Genomic DNA, 10,978 nt, shown 5'->3' with positions numbered 1-10,978 from the left:
CTGTTCACTGGAGATTTATTATTTTAATGTGCTCGTTTCATTGTTGGCCTTGGCAGAAATGTCCAAGTTCAGGAGGAAAGATAGTGAAAATTGACAAACTTTAAATCCCAGTGTTACAAAATTCTACTAGGTAACAAATGGGAAAGATAATTAGCCACAGCACAAGCCATCACACACTTAATTTGGAGCCCTACCCCTATCAGATATTGTCACAGAGATGAAATCAAAGAGAAAGTGATGGCCATCATTTTCAACCACAGGTCCTGGAACTCATAAGAAACAAGGAGAGCTCTTGAAATCTGGGGGGGGAAAAAAAAGCCTCTATTCTCTAAATTCTGTGGTTTGGTTACACATCAGTGATTTATGGCCATAAGCTGGACCTGGGACTGCTGTGAAGGAAATCACCTTGGTGACAAAATACAATCCTTGTTTGCAGTAAAAACTGGCTGAACAGTCATCACACAGTGCCAAATAATTAAATGCACACACACACACCAATAGCAAAGATAAGTTCCTCTACAATTTGTATGCAATCAAAATTGAACCACTGTTTTGTCACTTCTGCTTAGGTTTGTGAAGGGGAAGCTTTGAGACATCTCCATAATTCATGAGAAAATAGTCAAATAAGTATAAATAAATTAAATATCTTTTAACACTGAAGTTCATCTTGAAATTTGTATTTTATTAGGCATAAAAGGAGTTCTATTTAGATGGGCCAGAACAACTTCCCCCCCTCTAAGGATCATTGGCAAAGCAAATTGTTTCTACAATTTGTGGCCTCACTTTGGCTCCGTATGTTAGTTATTCATGGAAGAAAGCCTCTCTGGTCGTCAGACTTCAACTTCTCAATCACTGCAACTCCCTAGCTTTTCTGTCATTTTTGTGGTAGCCTTTATAGCTGTCAGCTGGACACAAGCTAGCAACACGCCCTTACAGCCCAGAAAGCCCACCATATCATCTTGAAAAGAAGCATGGCCAGCAGGGCAAGGGAGATGGCGCTCTGCTCTGCCTTGTGAGACCTCACCTGGAATACTGTGTACAGACATAGAGTCCTCAGTACAGGAGAGACATAGATCTGTTGGAGTGTGGCCCCAGACGAGGGCCACAAAAATGATTTAAGTGATGGAACACCTCCACTACTTGAACAGGCTGAAAAAGTTGGGGCTTTTTTAGAGCCTAGCAGGGAGACTGAGAGTAGCCTGTCAGACTCCAGACAGGGGCTATAAGAAAGAAGGGGGGGGGGGGGGAACTCTTTAGCAGGGTCTGCTTTGACAGGTCAAGGGGAAATGGTTTCAAACTAAAGGAGGAGAGATTTAGATTGGATATAAGGGAGAAAATTTCTACAGTAAGAGCAGTGAGGCACCGGCACAGGCTGCCCAGAAAGGTGGTGGTTGCCCCTTCCCTGGAGACACTCAAACTCAGGATGGATGGGGCTCTGAGTTGTAGGTGTCCCCGTCCATTGCGGAGGAATTGGTCCAGATGTCCTATAATGGTCTCTTCCAACTCAATTCTATGATTTCTTCCTGTAAGAAACAGACTCAATGCAATTCAGGAACCCCGTTTCAGTAGAGCAGAATGCTGCATACTTTGCAACACACAGATATGTTCAAAGAAACTTTCATGTGCAGTATTCTGTCACCAAAAATAACCCAACTTCTGGTTGATGACAGAGACTGGATCCTCCTTGTCTTCTGCTAAATAATAGCTTGAAAATTACCCATATAGAGTGCAAAAGAGAAGCAAAGTATTTTCATAGATGCAGTGGAAGTATCATTGTGAAAGCAGCATACATATTTTTCAGATGTACAGTTTTATTCTCAGTAGAATTCTTCCAGATAGTCAAAGGAAGAACTAAGCCAGCCCTTAATTTGCAAAATCTTTTCCACCTCCTTTTAAGTAGATGAACTGCAAAACAGCTACAGCAGATGAAGAAAGATGAAATGTAACCAGAACCACAAGTATCAGATGCACCAGGAGTCCAGTTTGGTGAACCTGAGCTACTGCCAACAATAGAAGGGAAAAATGAAAAGCAATCAAAAAACCAGAACATTTCTAAGTATCAGTACAATCAACTTTAAGTCTAAAATAGCCTTTGCTAGCTACCATTTTCTGATGTCCTCTGGGACTTCTCCCTGCCTGTGCCTTAAAGCATGGCTCACTTTTGCCTTCAGACAGCACAGATAACAGTTGCTGCTCAAGAGCGAGCAATGGCATTATTCTTCTCTCCACTGTGAATTTGCAAACTAAAATAAACCTATGAGTCTCTATATGCTCTTCAAACCACTGCTAAAACTCATAAAACAAACAAAAAAGCACACCAACATTTCCAAGTGCCCCCTATCAACCATACCATAGGTCACCAGCAGGATGCCATGCACCTCCAGAACACAGGCTTCTAAAATGCTGTAACCATACTAAGTAGACTGAAAGGTGTACATACATTTTGCTGTCCAGTGTGGAAGCAGATCCTATCAACTCACTACACCTCAAAGACGGTGTTATACTGAGATGCTGAATTTTCCATACTGTGGAAAATTTCAAGGTCTTTGAACATGCCTCAAAATGAAAACAAACTCAAAATATGAGAACTATACCTCTTCTCTGTGACCATTATTGATTTCAGCTCATCCACAGTATGCTAGTTTTATTTTTCCTCTCCTGACAGTACTTTAGTGATAAAAACTAAATCAAATGCAACCCTCCAAACACTGCCCTTGTAGAAATGCACAATAAATCAGGCCCAACTTTCTAAGCACTGACCTTGCCACCGCTTCGTAGGTGTCCACATTTGAGCTGAAGTTTTCCTTGTCCTTATCTGGGAACGGATAGTGTGAATTAAAGCTTTTTTTTTTCCCCTACGTTCTTCTTTTCTTTTTCATCAAACAGTAACTATTACCCTTTGCCATCCCTCTCTCATCCCTTTTTCTTTGGTAAAATTGACCTCAATAACAAATCATTCAAATAGAATTACAACATATATAGTTATTTAAAACAACATTTAGTAAGGCTTAAGTAATGACTGCTTACCCCTAAGGAAGAATAAAAGGTTTGGTCTTGCCTGCATCCTGAAAATATTTCATTTCAGCAAATAATCTGAAGAAGCTTTGGAGTATGAAAGTGAGACAGCATATGTAACTCTGCAGTTGTGAACAACATAAAAGCAGCCACATTAAAACACAGGAATGCCTAATTTCTGTTGTAGCATTTGAAAAAAATAAAAATAAAAAAAATCAGCCTTCCAGCTTTAACAGGAAAGGATATAAAAAAACAGATGGCAATTGTTTTGAATGCAGTTCATTGTATTCATTTGCTGACTCAGCTTTATTTCTCATTGTAGACCCATTACATCAAAAACCTCAGGTACTTACAAATAAGATAGAATTACTGCAACTACACAGTTAAGAACATAACCATTATAGCCTGTTAACCTTCAGACAGTCACATTTACTTTTCTGAGGTCAAAATAAGGTAAGCTTTTGGAGTTCTTAATATTGTTCTCAAGCATAAGCAGCCAGCTCTAAAAACATGTCTGCAGTTCATCAGCACTCCTGCTGCCACACTTCATGAAATTCTTTAATTCAATCAGCATGCTGGCATGGAAGGATACACTCTTGCCTTACACATTCCTGCTTGTGTATGCTGTTCATTTGGGCAAACAGCATTTTCATGAGCAGAAAGAAAGCAATGTGCACATATTAAACAACAAGCTCCAAAGTGAAAAGGCTCACAATGATCATTCGTGTTACATCTTCCTCTGTAAACCAACAGTGTACACACAATGAGGCTTTTCTTTTTGCAAATCAAACAAAGTATCTTAATTGCTAATTCAGACAGTTCACTATTTCTTATAGTACTGTTACTATCTGAATGCTTATTAATAATCATAATGATCTTACTAATGCAGTGCACTGAGACTTTAACAGTAACATGAGAATGGAGCCTTACGTTCCCTACACATACAAGCCTTATGAGGAGTAGCTGAAATAACTGGGATTATTCAGTCTGGAGAAGAGGAGGCTCAGGGAGATCTTATCGCTCTCTACAACTGCCTGACCTGAGGAGGTTGTGGTGAGGTGAGGATTGGCCTTTGCTCCTGGGTAACAGCATCAGGATGAGAGGGAATGGCCTGAAATTGTGCCAGGGGAGGTTAAGATTGGATACTAGGAAAAGATAATTCTTAGAAATCTAGAGCAGCAGTGGAACAGGCTGCCAAGGGAAGTGATGGAGTCACCATCCCCCGAGGTGTTCAAAAAAGGACAGATGTCACAGGCACGGGTTGATGGCTGGACCAGATGATCTTAATGGTCTTTCCAACCTTAATGATCTATTATTTAACAAGCTGCAACATTCAGAGTGATAGCAACACTCCTGGCAATCCTGTAAGAAAACACCTGTCTATAAATATTGTATAAAACCAGACCAACGCACAAAAAGCTATTGTCAATTGCAAGGTATTCTGACATAACAGTACTCAGTACTCATAACAGTATCAAACTCAACTTTGCAGCTGCCATTTCATTCTGATCATTATTTAAGATATCACAGATCTCAAATTTAATTGTCAATTTGCAGACTGCATAGAAGAGTGGATCTTACACTTCTTGCCATGTAAAATTTAGCAGAAGTTCTGCTGTAACACTTCAGGAGATGTACTGTAACTTCATAGCCTTGTACATATCCTGTACACAAACATAGCATGCTGCAATTGCTACAGCCTCCCAGCTTCTGTTTCCACCATCTAAAACAATTATTTGATTTTCAGTACTTACTGTTGCCAGTTGTGTTTGCGATGAATCTCTACTCTGGCTTTACAACCTCATTAGAGGATATCTGAGATGTGAGTACAGAAATCCAATCTGTGTTCGCAGAATTTTGCTCTCTGATCCTAACATGGTATGATTAATTTTAAGTACATTATTTAATTTAAAATGCAAGTACAAATCCTTTAAGGACTATTTTCTCTTAGTTCCACATTTCACGCTGCTAAAACAAAGTTGTACAGAAATTGTGTTCTGTTGTTTTTGCTTTTTAATTAACAAAAGGTGACTTAGAAATAATGGGAAAGATCAAGAAATTTCACCTCAAAATTAATCTCAGAGCCAACATACCATGAAGTTTAAACAATCCCTCCAGAAAAAGTTAATTTCAACGTTTCTGTCTGCAAGTCCCAATAGTTTAAAGACTTCCAACGAAAGCATTTTAGGAAATGGTTACAAACCTGCTTTAAAACATGGATGGTAATAGGCAGTGTACTGTGTAACCTCCTAATGTCAGTTTTCAGGTAGCCTTAAGATATTGCTGAGACAAGGATCACATGCCCAGTGTTCAGAGATGTTATCATCCAGCCTGCAGGCTGCAGCTGGTGCTGCTGAGCTATGCAGAGAAGTGCAGCCCCTCTTACAGAGCAGCTATCATCTCCTTGGGGTGCCTGAGCTGCAGCCCATGCTCAAGTGCTCTGCTGGACTGCAGCTAATCCATGGCTTGTGCCCATCTGAGAATTCTCATGAAGGCTACAAAAAAAAAAAAAATCTACACTTTTTTTATTTTTAAGAAAATATCATTTGAATCTCCCGATGTTCAAATAATGAAGTGTTCTGGAAGAAGGGAAAAGCAGGAATTAGGAATTTTAATACAGAATGTCACCCACTTTTTATTCCTACAAGCATTGAGCAGGGCTGCATTTGATACCATTCCTTCCTCTAAGCCCAAGCAGCATTATCATATCAACCTGAGAGTGATTATAGCAGTTGCATCATGTCACCTGCAGCTATTCCTTTTTCTCTCTGCTTTCCATTAATCTGTATTTCTCTGATTATCACAGGATGTAGTCTTGGCAAAGACTAACTCATCTAATCTACAGTGGTACTCCAAGTCCTTGAAATTGAGAACCATCAAGACACACTAGCTTCTGGAAGTACCATAAGAACATCTCCATTTACTTCTGATATTTGTCAATTTGTTTTGCTTTTCAAAGGAATCAAGTTAAAATGGAATCTTCTTTCAATTGCTGAACAAGCTATTATGAATGATTTCTGTTCAAGAAGCAAACATCTCATTCTCTACCAAGCTACTTAACCCAAAACAGAAAGCGTTACCAACAGAAGTTGCTGTGCATCCATGCCACTTACTCAGGCACACATGCAGGGTATCTGTATACATCCATTGCTGAGAATCCATACAGTAAGTGACCAGCAGCTGCTGTAACTAAGAAACAAGACAATTAAGCTCAAACTCTACTTAGCCTTCATGTTTACCTCTGTAAAATAGTTAAATGTTCTTGGTTACAATTTTGATGGGTGGTAGTCTCAGGAAAGATTAGTAAAGAATGAAAACAGAAGCTCTGCAAGACATAAAAAGAGTAAAATAAAATATGCTGATATCTGATAACAAAAAAAACATTCTACCCAATTCATACAAAAAGCAGCTCTCAATGTCACATCCTATGTAAAGAAAGCACACTGCAATTTTTTACTCAGGAAATTTTCAGTTTCCTTGTCTCCTCTCTTCAATTATCCTAAATCCTTTTTACTCTCTTCTGTACTTAAGTAAATACAAGGGCTAAAGCACAGACAAATGACAAGCTACATTTGGCTAGCAGGATTAATTGTAATTTTTCTTACGATGTCAAAACTGAAAGAAAGGAGACATCTTTTCTCTCTTACAAAGCACTGCATCTGTTACAACTCTTCTAAGGACTATCTTGAAGACACTGCAGCATCCTTCTATGCTGGCCTCAGATTTATTTCTCTCATTTTTATATAACTCAGACATGGATTTCCAAAATAAAGATAATCTGCTCCAGTCTCTGTTCCAGCCAAGCTCAAAGGAAGTTACATTCAACTGCAAAACACAGAAGTCTGGATCTGATTAATGAGATGCATAACTAGCTCTATATTTGACAACATAGTTTAATTACCTGCAACATTAGTTCTGAAGGGAGGAAAAGGGAAGGAAATACGTGCCACAGCCCATCGCCCTGGTCCAACACAATACCACAGGACTGCTACAACAAGGTGTGCCTTACAGCACTGACACTTTCCTCAAAAATTTTGCGTTGACTCCATCCCCAGCCAGAAGTTTGGTCTCAGATGTTGGGAGAAAGGTCAGAACTGCAGTGAGCAAGTAAGTCAGAGCCACAGCCCCACCACAGTGACCTCCTATTCGATCTTATCAGTTCAGTTAATTTGTCTTATCAGCCCATTTTGAATTCAGAGCCACTCAAATACGCAAGACATAGCATTTTTGCACATTTGAGATGCAGCAGTAAAGTAAGGCAGCAGTTTACTTTTTCCTAAGCATTATCTAAAGGTGGGTACCATATTGCACTGATTTGGAAACTGAACAGAACCAGTCTCCTCTTTTCACTGCTGCAGTAAGCATAGGAGAGAATCCAACACAGTAATAAGACCAAAATGTTATCTCTTTGTGGAAGGAATTAATTCTGTTCCTCTTTGAAGTAAGAAAAAAAATAATTAGCAAAGTTGTCAACACAAAGTATAACAGAAAGCAAAAAAAGTAGATGAGCACTGGATGGGAAATCCAAGAAATTAAAAAAACACATCAGGGTCAAATTAAAACTAGAAGCCTGGAAATCACACCTATTTGAAACTCAAGATAAACACGAGTACCTATCAAACAACTTTGGGCCTTCCTCTAGTTGGGGAATACACAGACAGTCTAAATTCAAGGTAAATTCAAGATACAGAACCACTTGGGATTAGGCCCTCTATTTCTGTTTCTGACACGCTCTGCATTTCAGAACCAACCAGGGATTATAAGATCATTTCCCATTGACTAGAGATAATAAATGAACTTCCTTCTTTTGCAGGGAGATGCAGTTTTCTGGAACACAGAATGTTTCCAATTGTTCAGCAACTAGCAGAGTACACAGCACCAAGATCATAGAGCTGCAGCTCCCTGAAGTCCGCCAGCTCTAGCTTTTGGCAGAACAGTATGAGCAAAGACCATTTCCAAGATTATCAACTTATTAACATCTGGATTTGTCAGAGCATTCTCCCCAAAGTGACTATGCTGTAGGACACAATTATGTAGCATAATTTGTGAAGTACAAGAAATGAGTCACTTCACAGCCCACCAGAAAAGTATGCAGACAGCACTCAAAAGAATTGTATGCGTAAGAGGGCTGAGATACTGACGTACAGCAGCAAGGAAAGGTCAGATGTCAGAACCATCAGGTTCTTCAAGCTGCAAGGAGTAGGGAATCTGTGCGTCCAAACAGCTATTATTCATTGTAGAATGTCCCTGCCCTGCACACAATAAACTGACTACCAATCCACAGCATTATTATAGCTGACAACAGCATTTCTCAAATTCTTCCTTGTATTTATGACAGAAGTCCGGGACTTCAGAATCCAAGGGGTTAAAAAAAAAAACAAAAAAAAAACACAAAAACAGAAGTGCAAACAAAAAAATTCACATTCAAGTTGAAAGAGATTGATATTACCATCTATATCTAAAATGCAGTCATTGTGAGATATTAACACAATGCACAGTGCTTTTAACACCAACTTCTACACTGCATATAGACTGTAAAACACAGAGGTGAGGAGATAGGGGTCAAACTCACCAGGCCAACCGTTAGATCAGAGACAACAGCATCAACTCCTCAGGTTTTTCAACACATTTCACATGTGGCTGATTGAAAAAAATTCTTTTGTACTATAAGCTTTTGGATGCATCTATTCTTAATTAAAGAATTTGAGTGAAAACCGATATCTCATTAGGAAAGATGACCAACCAGCCTTTCTTCAGGAGATGTATTTTGTTACACGTTAAGGCAGCAGTGGTGAAACATTCCTTCCTATTATAGGAAGATTTATAGTCAAAAACGCAACTCAAAAAAAGGAAGCAAAAACAAAAAGAAAACTCCAAATGAAAAGAAGTCCCACCTCTTTTCCCATCATCATCTGCTACTATTCAGCTTTCCAGCAGCCAGTTCTGATGGTTGCAGGTACCTGCAGATGCGTCCATGACAGTGTTTGGTGCACCTTGTCCACTGGTAACAAGATTTGATATGAATCATAATGCACTAAGTTTAAATTCAACTTAAAAGTTTAGTCACGTCTAGAACGCAATATGGAATTAGAAAGCAACTTTAACACCTTATGATGACCTTATGATTCCTTTAATATTTACAGACATAACTCCAACTTCACTTGAGAGGCCAACATGGTAATCGCCAGAGAAGTCCTCCACTGCTGACAAACACTGTACTGCTCATCCTTGAGATATGCTGCAGTTTCAGCTACCTTTTAACTGCCAAAAAAAGCACCTTTTTTAATAAAGTGTTTCATCCAAAATATTTACAGACAAAATAAGTGAAAAGCAAAGTCGCCAGCATTATTCAACATTATTTTAATCTTTACTGAGTTAAAGTAAAACAAACAAGTTAACACAAACAGAATATGCACTATTACAGCATTTTAGTTCATAGAAATTTCATTTATAATTTTATAAAAATTATATGAAAGAATACCAACATCTTTCAGTAACACAGACAGTGTAGAAAAAAATAAATCTCCACATTAGTTGTACTCTGACCACCTATAATAAGAAGTTTAAAAGTGCCTTTTAACAATGGTGCTGCAAATCAAGATTAGTGCAATATGCCAAATCTGGTTTAAAGCAGCTATTTATAGCAATTGTGCAAATTCCAACCATTAATAAACATCATACATTTAAAAATGACATTACTGAGGTAAGTATTCTAATCAGAATGAAACATTCCTTAAATAGCTTACACACCAATTCTACTACATGGAAAACATCAGAGTCCCTTCACAGAAAGGCTCAAACCTGAACAGAAGACCAGTGAATACCTGGAAGTTAAGAAAGCTCTTGCCAAATATAGAATTTAGTACATTTAAGATCCAATGCTACAAGCAGTAATTAATACATAACGTACCAACAAAAACAAACATTACAGTCAATCACCAATAATTTGCATCTGAATGCACTATCTTGTTCTCCTATCATAGTACCTCCTAGAACCTCCCATATAAGGTTATTACATTAGCTTACTGTAGAAGTTTCACAGTATTTTATTTCTAAATACAAACAATTTGGTTACCAACTATGACTGTAGCTATGACTATCAGTAACCTTCAAGCAAGTGAAAAATGGTACTAGCTGGAAAAAAATTGAAATTTACTCTGCAAGGCTTATATATGACAAGTTGGTGATAAAAAGTATTTCATAATTCTACGTGACATTTTCTGCAACAGTTCTCAGAACACTACAGTTAGGTTTAATTTTCTAGTAAGTCAGAGTAAACAAACTACAATGCATAGTAACTACTGCCTTTAAATGCAGGCCTCATTTCAAGAGGCAAAAATTACACTTATTGCTGATCCCTTACTGCCCATCTGCATACAAAGCCAAAGACATTTCAAATTCTATTTTTAGATTTCAATTCTATTCTATTCTATTTCATTTCTATTAAATTCTATTTCAAATTTAAAAGCAGAATCTACGTCACTGTAGTAAGCAGGAATAAAATATACATTAACAAATGTTCATTCTAATAGGCTATGGCTTAAAAGCCAAGCAACTGAACTGTTCTCCATATTATTGCACTTGAGTGTTAAATTGAAAGTAAAAGACTGCACAGAACTGCTATAACAACCTTTAAAAAAAAGCAGTAAATACAATGCAGTATCTAAGAATAATACCAATAAGTTTAGTGCAGATTACTCCAGCCACTGTCTGAACCATACCACCAAATGGGCCTGGGAAAGTCCAACCACACAGTTCTTTGAACACAGTGGACAATCCATAACAATAGGAAGCAATTAAAGCTTTCTACAGCAAGATTATAAACTGAAACAAGGTACTCTTGAGTACATGTAAATTAGCACAGAAGGATTTGTTGCCTTCGCTCTAGACAGCTTCAGTAGTTAAACACAGCTAATCTGCAACAGTGTGCTGTCCATACTAGGTTATTTTACAGGCAAGCTCA

Source organism: Tetrao urogallus, assembly GCF_951394365.1.
Source record: "Tetrao urogallus genome assembly, chromosome: 10".
NCBI classification, from domain to species: Eukaryota; Metazoa; Chordata; class Aves; order Galliformes; family Phasianidae; genus Tetrao; species Tetrao urogallus.
This window is presented reverse-complemented; position numbering follows the sequence as displayed.